General features: G+C 37.1%; 1 long non-coding RNA gene across 7 annotated transcripts in view; it reads left to right on the forward strand.

Annotated features, from left to right (window-relative positions):
* LOC109499790 overlaps positions 1–16,146 on the forward strand; it is a 419,289-nt gene extending 403,143 nt beyond the window's left edge. For all 7 annotated transcript variants that reach the window (XR_006598084.1, XR_006598086.1, XR_006598087.1 and 4 more), the window contains one exon: positions 12,907–16,146. This is a non-coding gene — a long non-coding RNA (uncharacterized LOC109499790). The remainder of the gene's footprint in view (positions 1–12,906) is intronic.
* The last annotated feature ends 2,194 nt before the right edge of the window (positions 16,147–18,340 follow it).

Consider the following 18,340-nt stretch of genomic DNA (forward strand, 5'->3'; position numbering starts at 1 on the left):
AAAGACAAGTTTAACACAACATGAAATGAAACACAGTCCCAGAGATGTGGAAATATTTACCATTCAGTCTATTTATATTTCAATTAATCTCAATTTTTTATTTTGAACTTGCACTTTGTAGAACAGTATACTAGGAACTGAAGAATAAATGCATAGTCTGGACCTCTAGAACTTGAAGTATAAGGGACGAGGGGGAAACATTTCTGGATGACCACAGGTCCCAAGAGATGGCAAGCCAGAAGTCATGGAAGTACAAAGCCAGTTGTTAAAAACTGAGAACAAACTGAGGGTTGATGGCGGGTGGGAGCGAGGAGAGGGTGGGTGATGGGTATTGAGGAGGGCACCTGGGTGTTGTATGGAAACCAATTTGACAATAAATTTCATATATTAAAAAAAATAAAAAAAATAAACATTAATACATAAATAAATAAATAAATAAATAAATAGGGCTTGTAACTGAAATGGAAAATAAATGTTCCCTTTATTTTTAACCTCAAAAAAAAAAAAAAAAGGAAGTACAAAGCCAGAAAAATGCTCCAAATCTATAGAATGACTTTCCATATCTATAAAATCCTTTAGGATTAGCAATAGCCCCCAAAGTTACCGCATCAAAAGGACCATTTAGGAACGCATTGGCTCTCATAGCTTGTTGGCTCTCCAGTCTTTGCAATGGCTCTGGTTTGACCTTTGTCTTCTCTGTATTGTGATCTTGTTTTTATTTAACCCCAACAGATCTCAGTGAACTTTGTTCCTTCTTTTGAGTTTCCATTTATTGTTCCCCCTAGTGCTCTGAGTACTTACTGGACCTTATCTTTGATTTTGCTTTTACTCCCTTATTCTTTGGATTTACTTCCTCCGTATTATACTGATGGTCCTGCTGCAGTTAACATGTGGATTCCCTGAACTAGTTGCTTCACACTGTTCTCTCCAGCCTCCAGAGGAGCCCAGAGATTTTCACCTTAATCCTTTGGGATGCTACTGCACTAAATGCCTAGGGACAGGGGTTCCAGAATCAAGTGTATGTTGAAGAGACAACCTTAATATTTTATTTTCAATGGAGTAAACCCAGAAACTGTGGGCTAAGGGTTCAACTCAAGGTCAGCTTGACCAGGAAGCAGAATTTTCCAGATAGATTTTGACTTTTAGCTAATGAACTAATTAAGGGAATGGAGTGTCAAGGAATGGCTTCCTCTTCTTCAGTACAGTGGACTGAATGTTAGTGTCCCCCACCCCCCAGTTCATATGCTGAAATCCTATCCCCATGTGAGGCCTTTGGGACATAATTAGGTCTTGAGGGTGGAGTCCTCATGAATGGGATTAGTGCCCTTTTAAAGGGACCCCCAAAGAGCTGTCTTGCCCTCTTTCTATCATGTGAGGATACAAGGAAAAGAAGGTAGTCTACAACCTAGAAAAGGACTCTCACCAGAACTCAGCATGCTGACATACTGATCTCATACTGCCAGCCTCTAGATCTCTGAGAAATAAATTTCTGTTATTTATAAGCCACCCATTCTATGGTACTTTGTGATAGCATTCTGGACTGAGATATTCATGAGTCTTCTACCTTTCTTTCTCGATTGACTTTTCCTTTAAGATTCCCTCCAACTCTGAGATTTTGAAAGATGTAATGCCAGCCAAGCTGGGCATATAGGAAAACGTGATGGTTCATTTTCCTGCTTCTGTTGTCTACAAATCCATTATTTCCTTCTAGGAATTCACTCCATAAAATGAGTTATATTTTTAAACCACCGAAAGAAAACATTTATAGAGTTTAGAAAAAAAAGATTACCCTTTATTACTGTTCAATAAATAGTAATTAATTCAATGTTGTTTGCTCAATGCTGGCTCTTAAGTTTGTATCCCCAGCAAGCTATATGTAATATTTAAAATTAACCTTAACTTCATTATTACTATATGAGTCCAAATCCTTAGAGTAATCTCACTCTCTTGATATGGGCTAACTTCAATATTACATCTTAATGTATGTTATATTTGGGATTCAATTTAAGTAAGTCATGCCCCTGAGTATGTTTAAATGTTTATTTTCTAAGATTTCTACAAAATAGGACTGACTTAAAAAAATCTATAATTGTTAAAAAGGATGAATTTCCTACCAATAATTGCATATCAAACACAATCAAATGAACTCCAATTTGCTAAAAGGTTGTTCTTTATTGCTTTGACAACAGAATCTGGAGACCTACTGAAGTTCCATTTTGCCATTTTTTTCAAGAAAGTTTCAATGAGTTTAACAGATTATCTGTTTATATCTGTAATGATGAGGAGGACAGGAAATTCGGACAGCAAAATAGGTCACTTCTTAGGCTGGCTGCCAGACTTTGAAAACCATGATAACAAGTTGGTTCTGCCAAGTAAGTGAAATCCAAATGCTGGCTGAAACATTTGCAAAAAAAAAAAAAAAAAAAAAAAAGAAAGAGAAAAGAAAAAAGTAAAAAAAGGAAGAAAGAAACCCATGGTAATAGGCACTAATGTGTGAATAATAATTAGCGCTGTGTGGGTGAAATTTTCAGAATGTATAACATTAATGTAGGGGTTTACATACACATAAACAAAGCTTTAACATGGGCTAATGTGAGCTATGATTATGGAAATGTGTAAGGGCCAGTATAACAATGGTGAAATTCTCATTTCAGATAAGCTAATTTTAGGTATAGAAATTCTAAGAATGTTAATCATTATTATAATCTTATAAAGTCCTCAAAGATTATATCTATATCTATATCCCTTTATATTGGAAACAGGTCTGAAGTCTGATAAAGAGTTTAGTAACACAAAATTAATGCATGTGAAGTTAGACAAATGTCATGTATACAAAGCCACACTACATAGATGACTGCTGAGACAGCTATTTATCCTTCCCTACCTCCTGGACATGCCACCCTCCAAGGCATCCATGCTTCTATTCTTTAAATCTCTTTATATGTCTTTCTCTCTCTCTCTCTCTCTCTCTCTCTCTCTCTCTCTCTTTCTCCCTCTCTCCCTCTCCACCTATTATTTATCTGAAAATATAGGACCAGTTTTCTCAGTGAATAGTACAGAATTATAGCTAAGAACCATCATGGGCTTAGTTTATCTAACATGAAGAATAAATTATTATTCTCTTAGAAATACTGCTGTGTCAAGGTCAGGGTTGAGGTCATTTACAAGGCAATGTAGAGGACAGCATATAATTTACTAGCCAGAATCACTCACAGCTGATGTGTGTTGGGGGGATGGGGATCTTTCCATCAGAAATCTATACTCATTTAGCTTTCATAAACAAATGCTTTTAAGAGTATAAAAAAAAACTGTGTTGTGAGCTTAATTAAGAAGCATCAAATTACCCACTTCTTTTGTTCACCTTTGGAAAATATATTTAGTAGCTGATGATTAGCGACCTGTGTGTTTATTCAACAGAAATAAGAAACTAAATCAACATGTTCTAATGTGCTGTCCTTTGCAAATGAAGATAACACTATTGATTCACAATCAAAGGGCATGCATTTATTTTTTTTTTCTTTTGGGGGGTTAAAGTATTGATGATGAGTAGAATATCATCCCCAGTTTTTTACCTTATCTAATTTGTGACCAGCACGTTAGGAAATAGCTGCTCAGGGCAAAACAAGTAGCCCTTGATTGTGAAGCACAGCAAACACAATATACAAAAATTTTGTTGTTGTTGTTCCAGGCACAAAGTGACCCAGAGAGTTTTAAAATAATGTTCAGATAATCCTAGCTTTCAGTGTTTCCAAACATTTTTACTGATGGTCCAATTCACCACTACCACTTGTTGTAGAGTCTCCCTTTATGCTAGGAATGTGCCTGTGAAATAAAGAGGGCAGAAAAAGGGACCATCAGGGAGGAATCCAGAAATAGTAAAGTCAGATGCCTGGAAGCAAAAATGATCTAATGTTCTGCAAACATTGTAAGTGACATTATGGTCTTAACCCTGTAATTTCAAGTCAATATTTAAAGCCCACCCTTACCATTTCACTCTAATTTCAAAATACTGTGAAGAATCCCCCTGTTTGATAGATCCTGCTTCTCTGTTCTCTAGCCTGTGTCTTTCCGTCTCTTTCTCCTCATAGGCTTTCTTTCAATAACCATTGCTCTAAGCCAAAGGGAATTAGAGACAAGTTAAATGAGGCCCCAAGTTGTCTAGTGGAAAATGTTGACAAAGAGATAATTATCCACTACATATTCTCATGTATTTAAAGATACAGTACATATAGAAGGGGCACTCGATCCATGCTGCAGGGAGAAGGAAAGAAGGCATAAAATAGATGGAATACTAGGGAAAGCTTTCTGGGGGAGCAGTTTCTGTTTACCCCTGAATTTCAAAGCTCTCCTCTGCTGTTCTTTTGCCTGTACTCAGTGAGTATGCCCAATTATTCCCTACCCTACCAGACAGGAAATCTTCTCATCAAGCTAGCATTTCTCTTTAACAATAATCCAGCTTCTTCCATGTGGCCAGCCTCCTTCCTGTATGCCTGGATCACATGACCTCTGCTTCCCAGCTCTCACAGCTCACCTGAAGCTTTTCCACCTTCAGTTGTCACTTTTGAGCACTTTTTCTTGTTAGAAACTCTTTATTCCCAGGAATTCCACATCATACCTCGTTCTGATTTCCCCTCCTTTTCATGATTTCAAATCCTTTCCTCTGCTCCCATTCTAAAACCAAGTGTTCTTAGACTCCCTCTTTGTTTGATTGCTCTGCTTACTCTGTACATTGTCTTTAGTGGTGTGTGTGTGTGTGTGTGTGTGTGTGTTGAAAGTGGGACTCATCCATTCTCTTGATCTTCACTATCACCTACATATGTCTATCATCCAAATACTAGTCTCTAGCCCTCTGGTCTCCTCTGATTTCAGAACTTAATACAGATGTTATGAAAAATCTCTACTTGGCCATGCCAGAGACATTTCCACATTTTCAACAGGCTCCAAAATGTCTCTAACCACGTCCTCCTCAGCCTACCCCATCCATATCAAAACTTATTGCTCATTATAATGCTTCTAACTTCAAGCCCTAGGGGTCATTCCTCAATTGCCTGCCTGCCTTCCTGCCTTCCATACCTTACAGATGATCACCAAGTCCTTCTAAGTTTACCTCCTAAATGTTTCTCAACTCTATTTTTTCTTGGCCCAAATAGTGCCTTTTTACTTCCTGAAGCTTCTCCTGACCTCCAGTAGGTAGAGTTCAAAGGCAAATTTAACATAAACCTAATAAGCTTCACCTTCCAGATGCTCACCTGAGTGTTCCTCTTCTCCGGAGGCCCTGGGAGGAGTCTGACAATGTACTCAGTCAATTTGGTTTATTTGCTATCTCTTTCTACACTGACTCCTTCTTCATTGCACTTTTCTTTAAATTGAGTGGCCTTGGAATGACTATAAGCATTTTTAAGCTCTGCCTAAGAGGAGGGTGGGCTGGGAATACACTGGTTTGGGTTCATACAATATATTTATGTGGTTTAGCAATCATTTGTGTGAAGACAATTATTGCTAGCCATCCAGGACTAGGAATGGCTTCCAGGAATCCTCTTCATCCCCACTGTGTCAGCTCACACAGAGTGGTAATACAAAGCAGCCGATGCAGAGTTCAGGTCATCATTGTGACCATGTCCTGTGGCTCCAGAAGCAGAAGCATATATACGTGCTTGTAGGGCACAGTAGAGTGCACAGTAGAGTGGAGGAAAAACTAGTTTGGAAAGGTCCAGGCACAGATTCTAATCTAGGGGCAAATTCTTCTGATTGTGAGACATGTAAAATTCAGAGCGGAAGGCTCATGTCTTATTGATCCCAAGTCAAAGTGGAAGTACTGTCCTCAAAAATACAGCATATATAATCGGAAACCCATCATGGACTCTTTTTTCTTTTTTGATGACAATAATGTAAATTTACCAAGTTCCTGCAATTTTAGGGCAAACTCTTGTACCAGTGTTGTGGTTAGAAACTCATATTTAGGGCATCCCAACATAATGAATTACTTCTTAATCTACCCAACTCACTTGAAGAAAATCTATCAGTTTCAAAGGAAATAGCAAGCAAAATTGTCACCAGTGAAGAAACAGCCTAAAGAAATCAGTGTTCTGGTGATAAAACTCCTACATGTGTTAATTAATATGTCAATATATGTAGTATGAAAGTAATTTGATGGCACATTTAAGTCATTCCATTCATTTGAGTTGCTCTTATATATAAATTGGGATTATATAAATTATATAATCCTTATATAAATTAGGATTCCTTTTCCTAAAGAGGACCCCCAAGCTTGCTAGAGGTCATTATTCCCATTTTTCAGTTATGTAAACTGAAGCAAATGCAGTTTATATTGCTTTTCCAAGAACAGTTAGGTTATAGTAATAAGTCAGAGTAGGGATTCAAATCTAATTCTTTTAATTCTAAAATCCTAATTATTTTTACCATGCCAAAATGCTACATCTACTAGTTAGACTTTATAACACAGTTTCTCTCTCAAAACCAAAGGTCAATACCATTTCATAACCAAATGATGCTATAGTATATAAAAAAAAAAGAGCTTTGGTAATTTTTTTTACATTACTATTACTTAAAATTGAAATGAATTATAGATATTATTAGTACTTACGGAGGTACACCATATGATTTCTTCAGACTTTGCTAATGCAAATTTCAAGGATTATACTACTTAAATCTTAGCAAATTCTATTAAACACATTAATGGAAATCATATTTTTAAATTTGTTTGTAAATCTTCAAAATTATCAACATGTGAAGGCAATCTGTTCTTCACACTTTACCCTTGAAAGTTGATATTAGCCCTCTGAAAGCAGCTAAAAGGACTGAGGTAATAATAAATGAGAAAATGAATCCTTGGAATGATAATTAGAATGGCACCCAACTGAAAGATCATGACAAAACATGGCATGACAAGTAGTGGAAATTAAAAGCCAAAATTAATCAAAATATGAAATAAGCACCAATAATTAAAGTCCCTTACAAAAATTAAAGATAGTGACTCCTTTAATGATGAAAGAAGCCTTGAAGGTATGAATATGATACATTATAATACAATCTGCTACTTGGCGGCAGCCAATTCACAAATATTCATGTAGGAAGAACGGAGAAAGTGTTTCTTACATGTTGAACCCCTAAATCTAAATAAAAGCAAACGAATAAGCAAATCTGATGACAGTTTTCATTATATAAATGAACATTTCTAATTTAATTTCTTATAGAAACTGCAGAAAAGCATTTTGGCAAATAAAAAATCAAGAGATGATTTTACCTTAGATTTAAATGGAAAAACTTTTGAAGTGGGAAGTATAAGAAAGCAATAAAATAGTTTAGTGGTTTGACCTTTACAGTTTTTTTAATCCTTAAAATATTTCACTAAAATATTTTTAAAAAATAGAATTTTAAAACATGAAGTTGATCATTTATCTTTAAACAAGGTGAATACTGGCTGTATATGGAGTAGAAATAGGTATCATTTTGAGTTGCAGGAAGACAGTGATAAAACTATCTGATAACCAAGAGTGTGAGAATATAAAAATACAAAATAAAACTGAGTGAAGAAAAGAAACAGACTGAGAAGATAACATGGCTTTTAAAACTAAACAAAATTCATTTTAAACCATTACTTTATTCCAGTTTTGAGCTTTATTGGGTAACAAGGAAAAATAAACCCAAGAGGATATTTTAAATTTTCTCCTAACCTTGTGGATGTATGCCTAAATCTTCAGGTCATTCTAAAGATCAGAATGAGTGCATGACTAGTGTAATATAGGAACCATAAGAAACATAACTTCTTCATAGGATGGGAATATTCACCAGGGGAAAAGAAAGTTTAAAGTCTTAACATTTTCTGAACGAGTCACATTTGATAGCAGAAAAAAATAGACATAGATAGATGAATTTAGCAATCGTTTACAGTAGATTAATTGTTAAAATGCATTTCCATCAACTCAAATCTCAAATGTAGAAATTTCTACCTTTAATATTGTAAGATTAAGATTCGCAACAATCTTAATCTCAACATTCTCAAGAATTTCAGTCATGTAAGCACTGGTGTCAGCCCCTCTGTTACCAAAGGCCAAGAAGAACGTGCCACACTTCTAAGCAGGTACGAATGTCAGAGAAGAAAGTATTTTAGGCAGAAGTTGATTCTTCTAGGCTGTAGGAAGAATAGCACCAAAGATACTCCACAGAGAAACCTGAAAGCATTTGTAATGATAAGAAATGAAGAGGTGATAAAAACCAGGAAGAATCTGTCTTTCTTTGCTTGGAAATTATGAAAAAAGAGAACAGAAGATAAAGAGGAGGAAAGCATTGGGTTTTACAGCATGATACTTGTTGCCACAGCTAGATTGCCACTGACTTTTGGAGCTGAGCAAGCACAACATGGGAAATGCTAGATGCATTCTACAGAATGGAAGTCAGGAGTAGAAGATGGCAGGCAGAAGGAGGCAGGACAAAACAGGATGGTACATTACACTGAAACTGATTCAGATGCCTTGCAGGGCATCATAGTATTTCTTTTTAGTTGTTAAAGGCACATGGGCTTACAGATCTCAAAAAGGCAGGTTGAAATGAGTAAAATTTAGACTTTGGCTACAGATGTCATAAAGGTAAAAGGCCTAGCAATGACTTAAAGTTCATCAACTGTCCTGTGTCTTCCAAGAACCTCACCAAACCATCTTAAGTGAAGAACTTTGCTCATGTGCTGCCTGAACAATAAATGGTATGGTCTCCTTTGTTCCCCTTAACTTCTTAAATGTCCCAGCGTATTTTTACTTTAATCAAGAAGTTTTCTTTTGTGGGAACAAATATTACAGATTATTACAAAACATTATATTATTTCCTATATATTATATTCTACATATATACTATATATATGGTATATTATGTTCTATATATTTTATTCTAGATTTCAAACTGAATTCCATTCTGCACTATGCTTTACCATGCATTTTTCAACACTTCCATTATGCCCATTTTTCTTCTCTATGCCCTTGTCAATTGATTAAAATACAGAGTTCAAAAATAGGCAAAACGATAGGCTTAGTCAGTCTGGGATATGTGGAGCCCGTGATGCCGTGTCCTTATTTATATATCTTTGAGACCATAATCAATTACCGACAAGCATTGCTGACTCATGGTTAGTTCTCGGGTCTTTCTAATCCATACTGCTCCCGCCAGTCATGCCCAATTTTATGTCTGTGAAGTCATTGTGAGGTCTTTTATGTTTGGGAATTTAATGTCACTCTCTGCCCACAAACATCCCCAATTGTAATTTTGTTTTTCAACTATGTTTACTGTGATGTTGATAATAGATCTCTGTTCTAAGTGATAATAAATTCAATAAATTCAACTTGCTGGGACTCTCCTTGAAGGATTTCTTGGTTTAGTAATGAATGATTGGTCATTTTTTAACTGCTAGAAACTTATAACACGTTTTCAGTATTTAGAAGCAATATGAGCCAAGAAAAAATTTTCTAATGTGTAGAAGGCTCTAAGGCTCATCAAATAATAAAGATACAGGTATATAATTTATTGTTTAAATTCCGTGTTATCACTGTCCATGTGGCAGCACCTGTTTTTGCCAAAAAAACATCATTAAATAGCACAAAGGAGTTTCTCGGTGCATGATTGCCAACATTGTGAAATATTTACACATTCATTTGAACGAGCTCTGACTTAAGTTAATTTTATAATAATATATTATTTAGCATTCCATTAAAACTAGAGAATAAAGTCTTAATTTTAGTGAATTCTAGACAAATTAAATTGACTTTGTTGCTAGATTTAACAACACCTGAGTTCCCAGAATATTAAGTGGAATGAGATGCCTCTTGGTAAGTTTAAAGAAAAGGGAAAAAAAAAAAAGAATCTTTAGGGGGGAAAACGTACGTAATGGGAAAGGAATAGCTGACTATTCACAAGTGCAATGGAGTGCCTCAAGATGCAAAGCAAAATTACATATAGCTGTCTAATACTGACTTACTACTGCATATGCTCGTCAGTTTTCACAGTTTTTCTCATGAGTTGTGACAAGATGACAACAAAACTACTGCCTTAATTACACGAAGATTGGAAGGTGTGTAACAGCCCCTCAAGATGACTGAAGAAATTTCACAGGAAATACAAACCTCAAGACTAGCATTTAAATATGCCAAGAGAAAAATGTTCAAGTTACACGAAGGCTAAAATCTTGATATCCTATTCATCCTTTCGTATATGCTACTGGTTACATTTTGAGCCAAAGGCCCACCGTCCCCTTTTAGCAATATGAATATATTTTCTAAATGTTAGTTACAACCCTCCTTGGAAATCTTCTTGTTCCCACAAAGTCATCTCATATAAAAATCGTGGATGATATGAAGTAATGAATTCCTAATGCATTCTTTCTTCTAGTGGCATCGTTTGTGTTTACGTGGTAGGCAAGATCTCACATATGAGGAAAGTCTTCCCAAAGCCAATTCACAGCTTGCCACTGCCCTTAGTATTCGAAGATGACATTGCTGATCATGAGTGTGCTCCAAATGGAAGAGTAGAGGAAGAAATCAATGTACAATAACACTTTCCAAATGTAAAGATGACTCTTTAATTTTCAGGATCTCTTAGACTTGACTGCCCAGATGTTTATTAAAAAGACCAACAGTCTCCGACTGCCGCATGCCAAAATGCCCTGACTGCCTCGGCAGTCCCCCATGCCCACCAGGTGGTTGGACTGTGAGCAGCTATGAAACCTGAGAGCATTTCTATTTTCTATTTTCTTTGCCTGCCTTCTCTCCGGTTCACTGTACAGCAGCGGCTTCGGGATCTGACTGTCATTCATTCTCCACGTATCTACAGCCTCAGAGGGTTGTGCTGTGATGAGCCGCAGACTTCTGTGCTGACAGACTGGCTGAGTTCCAGCCTTCATTTCGAATGATCCTATCTTGCCAGTTAGTAGAAGTGTTGCCCATATCTGGGTCAGTTCAAAAGCAAGGTTCTAGTGAAGGCCTGGTAGGGCCCTGGAACACTGCATGGGGACCATCTCTGCCCTCTGACGACTAAATCACCGATTGTTAATGGGTGTTAAATGCATGTCAAAAGAAAGTGGATCATTAGTGTGTTCTGTATATTCAAAAGGCCATGGATTTCATCCCTAACCCTCCCAAATTACTAATAAGGTGAAATACGGCCTGCTGAGGGATCTCAGAATAATCAAAATGACAACTATATTGGTGTTCAATTTAGATGAAGATAAACACATTTGCAATATGTATTCTTTAACATAAAGACGTGAAGTCAAAGCCAAAGCTAAGGACTTGATGCTCGTATTTATAGCTAAAAAAGTTGAAAATTAACTCAACAAATTTAGGAATCCCTCCTAAAGATCTAACTGACCACTTAGGGTACAGCCTGAACACCTACATCCCACAATGGATTATCTCCCCCGGAACCTGTCACCAGACAGGTGAAGAACCTCTACCCCATTTTACAGCAGGGCAACCGCGTCCAGACGCTAATTACTTGAGAGCCAGAATCCGGAGAACCTAGATACGAGGCTTGTACTACCTGACCACCACACCACCGTGTACTTCATCCTCATGCCAGTAGACATGGAGAATAAATATTTGAAAATTCAATGAAGTTTAGAACTAGAACTCTGTCTTTGTGTGCAAACCAATTTGAATGATTTTTTTTTCTTTTTAATAATGTCTTCACCTGGTAGGTTAATTTTTAAAAAGAGTAAGAATGAATTTAAAAAGTATAGAAAAGAAAATGTCTGTAAACCTGAGTGATTATAAAAAGCTGAACAAATGCGTTTATTAATAACATGAGTGCTTTCATTTCCAGGGTGGAAGATAAGCGAGTTTTAGCTCATGAAATTATTAATGCATTGTGATTAAAATATTATGTTTTCTGTAACGTGTTCTAGATGCACTGCTTGTTATGGTTTGTTATGTTATGTAACTGCTTATATCTCAAACGTATTTATTTTATTGAGTAAATAAAACTTCGCTCTCCCTCTGAACTATATTAATTTTAATTTTTAGCCGAGAACACTGTGATTGACTGTGCTTCATTATTTTTGGAAATCTTGTTTAACATTTTTGAAACCGAAACGCTAAAATCTGGTTTTCAGTTGTTCACCTCATTGTTTTCATTTTGTTATATTGTATTTATTTCATTAGACAGATGACAGCTATGCCATCTCTAAAGGCCGCATAGAAACAATACCAAATTTGCACTCAGGGTGAGGTTCACTGTGCCTGTATATGCATGTTTCAGACTTCTCTGATGAAAACATATTAGCTGACTTATTATATGTTCAGTCATTTTTACATCAGTGTGACTGAAAAGCACACCATACAAAGGGTCCATGTGTCAAGACCTTTTACAGAAGACCAGTCAGTGCACAAATGAGAGAGAGAGAGAGAGAGAGAGAGAGAGAGAGAGAGATCTGCCTTTCCCTCAGGACACAGGGCATCATCTACTGTGCATGCCAGACACAGGAGCACTGCATCCTCTGTATTAAATATTAGGAACGTATACACACAAACTGCGTAAGAAGAAAGGTCTTTTGCGGTTTTTTCCCCTCACACGTTCCAATTTAGAGACTCCTTGTTGTAGCACATCCTCTCTTTGGTTTCTCTTGTTATCTTGACTGTTGCCAGTCTACTTATTGCCTCCCTCATTTCCATCAGACTGTGAGTTCTATGAGGACACAGAGGATGGCAGGATTCCTGATTCCCTTATCGAGCTACCTCATCCAAACAGCTTAGAGCAATATTTTAGCATCTAGCTGGTGTCCAATATATACTTGTTGAGAGAGCGAATGAATAAATGAATGGATTTTCAAACATAGTCATGAATAAGTTAACTTATGACTTCTCCTTTTTCCCCTTCCTTTGTCCCTGGCTTTTTCTTTGTCCTTAGGACACAAGTGCCATTAACTCTTGCTGAGCTCTGTGGTTTTTCCTGGATTCTGCCACAACCACCAAATACCTCGTCTCATGTAGATGCTGCCAGCAACTCCACTGGGTAGTAGTCATCCGAAAGGCAACACTCCTGCTATGTCTGCCATCTTCTGCTCATCATACTTACGATAGACTGAGGGTTTTTACTATGGTATGGTTATGTTGTCCCATTTTCAATGGAGAAGCGGGGTTAGCAGTATCTAATAAAGTAAGTATAATAATAATGGCTAAAATGTACCGAGTATCCATAATGCACCAGGCACCGGGTTGGCTTTTTATTTACTTGGGCCACATCCAATTCTTATCGTGTTATATCCATTTCACACATGAGGTGAAATGACTGACCCAAAGTCATATTGATAACCATTAGCTAAGCTGAAATTCAAGCCAAGGTCTGTTCGGTTTCAACATGTACATTCTTTTCACCACACTGTGTAACCATACCAAAGTTGCACTGCCTGTACCCCTATACTTTATAGAGAATTTACTGATAGTTTCTCCCACCCACTAGTGGTGCAGCAAGTGTTTGTGCAGAGATATTTCTAGAAACACTGCTCAACCTCTAGTCACAGGATCAAGGTTCTCCACTTCTCTATTTGTTTCCTCTCAGGAAAGGTCTCTTTACTTTCACACTTCTAGAAGCATACCTCACTAGTAAGAGCTTTTTGAGGGCAAAGCTAAATCTTGTTCTCTTTATTCCTAGGGTCCAAGAGACAGTATCTAGCACATCATGTCTTATGGACTCACCAAGCACTATTTGAATGTATGAATTGAATTTAATTGCATTGGAGACAACTCACAGACACACAAGTTAACAAGCACAAAGAATGCAAGACAGATGGATCAGTTTGATACAACCACTATCTTGAGCAAGTTACTTAACCCTTCTGTTATCACATACATAATAGAAGGACAACTACTCTCTTATAGGACAGTTGTAAAGATCAAATAATAAGGCAAGAAAAATGATCTAGCATAGTACCTGGAGTATTTGTAGGCCTGTGCCCTCAGTCACAGTCCCTCCACCAGTTTAACTTCGTGCTACTTTCAAGGATCACATTGTTACAATCTCAGTGCTTTTTAAAGGAACTGTAAGGTCCAAAGCAGAAAAAAGAAGGGAGCTGTGTAAAGCAAGAATGGCTTGAAAGAATTGACCTTGGGTAGGCTTGTCTTTCTGCTAATTGGTTTGTTTTCCTCCAGCACTGATGATTTTGATCCACCATTGGAGCTACTCTCACCATTTAGCTCCCCCTAACATTCTATCTCCTCCCTTTCTCTCCTCCCAAATGTAGGCCAAATTTTGATATTCCTACCTGTTAATATCTATCTTAAATTGGTGTCCTCTCTGTCCCCTCTGGCTTGGCTTTATCTTAGGTCCCATTATCTCTCTCCTGGTCAACTGTAACAGCCTCCTGGGCTTCCTGCTTCTAGCTGGGCTTTTAAAATCACGCAGAATAAAGCAAATCCACCAACTTTCTCTTTTTCAAATGGTACTAGTGTAGAAAATCCAAATCTACTGGATTTTCAGGGGTAGTACCAATTCCAGTGCGTTACCAGTAGGATATTCTGGGAGGAAAATTCTTTATTTTCCAATTACATACTGTCATAAGAAAAAAAAAACTTTTGCTGGGTCATGTGCCCCACTTCTTAATTCAGAAAAAATGGTCACCATATCCTTGGGTTGTCTTGTATTCAAGGAAAGGGAGTCTCTTACTCCTCCTCCATCTTCTAATTCAAAATGAGTTACCTCCATCTCGGAGCTCACAATTCAGGCTAATACTTAGGGCAGTGCAGCTGAGGAGCATTGTATTTTAAATAGGCTTATGTGGACCAGCCTTAAAACCAAACAATGATTTATAACATTGATTCTTTGGGAAAGGGCATTTTATGTCCCACGTGAGCATCTAACAAATGAATTTTTGTAACCAAGCCCCATTTGCAAGTTGGAGGCTGCCTTTATTAGGAAGAAAGCAGTAAACCAAGAATTCATATCCCTCCCATTAGCAGTGCTGGAGAGGACAGAATTATGTACTAATTGTTTAATTGATGAGCATAAAAGGAATATTTTATTTAAAGCCACACTTTGGAGTCATTTCCTTTCACCCTTTCGGTTGTCTGCCTTATAAAATTCTAGCAATCTTTTTTTCTACATTTTCTTTTCCTTTCCTTCACCCAAATCTCAGTAAGATTTCATTCTAGGTCTGAGCATATTATTTGCTTTACGGTAGGCTCTGGTGGTAATAAAGCATTACTCATTTTTCTGCTTTATTTCCTTGAGACACAGAGCAAACATTCGGTAAGTGATAGCTCTGTTCAAATGCTACTGTGTAAAACAAGTGAGCAAGACTCATGGCCCCTATCTCCTCATGGAGGGATGGAATGATTTTGAGAACAGCACAAGACAATAAATTAAGTGAAGGAAGTTGTATCTCCTGAAAATTTTCACCATAATTTCTCCCAAATAGTTTAGAATAGTTCATTCTGTTTTATGGCAACACCCTCAAGCTAGACATTCTTTCTCATTGATTTTAAGGAGAAAGGGAAGGTACCGTTGTACATGAATAGGTACTGAGATTATTAACTATTATAAGATCTCTTTTGTTCTGTTGTTTGGGTTTCCTTTTTAACCTAAGATTACATTAACAAATCAGATCTTGCTGAGAAATTACTTGTACTTTTCACCAAACGCTTCCCACAAGGAAAATGGTGATTTTTTTCACTACTGCAAACCAAGAATATTGTGGTTTTCTCTAGATGAATGAAACTAGAGAATTCTTTCTCTGAGAGCATAAAGCAAACTGATTAAGTCAAAGAGGTGAAATCCACAGTCTTTACTTTTGAAGTATTCCCAGCAAAAATCTAGGGGATCTCATGGATAGTCACACCATAATCCATTGTATCTTAGGTATTTGCAAGTCCTCAGCAGGTCGCCATAATTTATACTTGTTAACCATGTAAACACGTAGGAGACTCCTAATTACTGCGAACACTGTTGAATTGTCTCCATTTTTAAGTAATGATAAAAAATGTTACTAAAAGAGTGTATCATTTTGTTAAATTGACTACGTTTGTATACTTGTCACTTTTCAATCTGTTGTTAACAATAACCTTAGAAACAGTCCATTGTAAAGGATTTATGAGTTTAATACATGGTACCTAGTCTCATATTTTAATAAACATTCTCAGTATTGAAAATGAATGAAACGTACCACCAATTTAATTCATAGGATTCATTGAATGTTACTGAAGGATCAATATAACAGACAGTTAAGATGAGCTCTGGTTTAAGACTACCTGGGTTCAAGTCTTAGCTCTCTCACAGATGGGCCCCGGGACAATTAAAAACACACTGACTTTTTTCTACACCTCTGCCTTTTCATCAATAGAATGAGAATAAAAACTGCCCCAGCCCTTTATGGCTGTTGAGATGATTAATATACTTAGAACTCAGCACCTTGCACATGGGAACATGCACTGATATCTTAAATTAGTCATGTGCATTTGGGGCTGCTTTGGCATTATATTTGATAGTGTTTGCTAAAGTAAAACAAAAATGTAAAATATTAACATATATTTATGGTTAAAGAAGTTATAATTTTAGCTCTTGACTATTGATGATGATGATAAGAAATTCTGCATTCTGCTTTTCACTCCTAACAACTCAATTTTTAATAGACAGTTGATACCTGAAATATGTAAGCTTTTCGAATCTGAGATTAATCTTTGCTAACTAGATCCATAATTTGGTCTCACCATTCGTAAGCAAATAAGTATAGGAATGGATGCCAAAGGACAAACATAGAGGAAAAAAATAAAATTCTTTCACAGTATGTTTCACCTGGTTTGGCAAACTTAAGCTATTTAATAATGTTTACCCAGTGAAATTAGTTTGAATCCTTGAGTCATGTCCTAAATATGAGACAATTAAGTTTCATAGAAATTGTGAAAACGCACGGCTTCCCAAACTCTCGATTTTTATATGTTCTTTATAGGAACTCATAGTCTAGCAACCGCTACTGAGCTTGGCTGTCCTCAAACCAACTCAGGGACGCAGAGTCTCACATTTCTGAGTTTAGCAATCTGGAGACATATGGGGAACGTGTGAGCTGGTCAGCAATCAGCAGTGCTTGATTCAGTTGCAGAATATCAATTAAGGGAGAGAATAGGCTAATGTTCTTTCCACTAGAGAAATGACTAGAATATTATGTCTCCCTCAGCCTACCCGGTGACAGCTGACTTGTGCCCATAAACTTTGGTGCACGGACCTATTAGTTCACCTACTACGATAAGCTTTATTTTCATTAATGTACCCAAGCTGTGACTTTGCCATAATTTTCCCCATGGGTATTCATATTTGGAGTGCTCTAATATGCACACAGATATTGGCACACTCTCTAAAACAGTCTTGAAATCACCATACACAATTTAGTAAAAGCAGTGTGGCTGGGCTCTAAAGATGATCCTACTGTTAAGTGACTTTGAGTGCTGAGCATGGCTTCGTTCGTGACAGGAAAAAATACCCATCCTCTCAAATGTCTGGATTTTGTGTAAAAAAAAAGAGAATGAAATGGAAGAAGGAGAGAGAGAGAGAGAGAGAGAGAGAGAAAGAGAGTATGCACGCAGAGAGCTTATCCCTGTTTACATTTTCATCCTGTGTCTACTGGATTGATCCCCTACTTCATGTCAGCTCACCAGGCTGACAGCAATTCTAGCAGAGAGACACAGGGTAAGAGGGACTTTGATTCGTCCCCTCCCCCCTAAGTCCCTGCCTGTCATTGTCTGCTCCTGAGTAAGCAAAGTGAATATGGTCAGAGAGGTCTGGGGCTGCTGGAGCTGTGTTTTCCAATCTCAGGGGCAGCCACCTTCTCATCAACAAATCCATGCAAGCATTCTATGCATTATGCCGCTTTTCACTCACAAGTTTTGTTCTACGCTAGAGAAGCACTTAGCCCAAATAAGACAATTCACCGTAGAATTTGTGTACGTGCATGGGTGTGTGTGTGTGTGTGTGTGTGTGTGTGTGTGCAGATTGAGTGATAGGTTGAAGATTTAGAGGGTCTGGGTTTTTTTAAGCCTTCATCTTTATTTTTAAAATGTTAATTTTCCCCTCCCCCTTAGTTCTTCCCAAAACTGCTCTGTGATGTGATCACAAATACTCATGTGCATAAATTCCCATTATCATAATAGGAGCACTGCAGTGAGGCTTCTTCTGAAAATAAATTACTCTGTAGAATATATTAGGAGGACTAAACCCAAACAAGCTAAATTGTGTGTTCTCCCATCCTGTAAGTTAAGCATTTGAAGATACAAAACCAATTGCATTTTTCATTTCACATGTATTTTGTTTTCTTGTTTTATTTGCATCTTATCTGGTTCATCTAGTCTCTCTCTCT

This window comes from Felis catus, chromosome B2 (genome assembly GCF_018350175.1).
Source record: "Felis catus isolate Fca126 chromosome B2, F.catus_Fca126_mat1.0, whole genome shotgun sequence".
Taxonomy (NCBI): domain Eukaryota; kingdom Metazoa; phylum Chordata; class Mammalia; order Carnivora; family Felidae; genus Felis; species Felis catus.